Source organism: Electrona antarctica (assembly GCF_951216825.1).
Source record: "Electrona antarctica genome assembly, chromosome: 12".
Classification (NCBI taxonomy): domain Eukaryota; kingdom Metazoa; phylum Chordata; class Actinopteri; order Myctophiformes; family Myctophidae; genus Electrona; species Electrona antarctica.
Genome location: NC_136793.1, coordinates 7,735,180 through 7,735,782, shown reverse-complemented (window position 1 = coordinate 7,735,782; position 603 = coordinate 7,735,180).

Sequence of the window (603 nt, the reverse complement as noted above, 5' to 3'; positions counted from 1 at the left end):
CTGTCGGTCGGACTTTGCGCCTGCTTGTAGAATCTGTGCTCTCCTCTCTCTGTCTGAGAACACTCCTCCCCCCTCTCTCTCTCGCTCTCTCTCTCTCTCTCTCTCTCCCTCTCTCTCCACACGCACGCACGCACGCGCGCACACACACGCACACACACACGAGAGAGAGAAGATTTTCACGGCTCTAGCAGTGATTCTCCACCCGTTTCATTTCAAGGACCCCCAGTTTGACCTGCATTAGTCTACGGACCCCCCATTTAAGGGCATTTATATCTCTGGGACCCCCATTTATGTAGTACAATCAATGTTAATTTAACTCTGAAAGTGTACAAATGGAACCAAATTGGACCCGTTGACCCATAAGGGTCCAGTTGGTTACAAACTATATCATTTAGCTGGGGACCCCCTGGTACTCCCTCAAGGACCCCTGGGGGTCCTCGGACCCCACTTTGAGAACCACTGTTATAGGGTACCTCAAATTGTATAGTTGTACTTGTGAAGACCAACAAACTCACCCTTTTACCAACTCGTCCTGACATTTCAGAACGTGCAGATAGCTCACCCCAAACCGTGGCTATCTCACCCTTTTTGTCTCCACCAGGC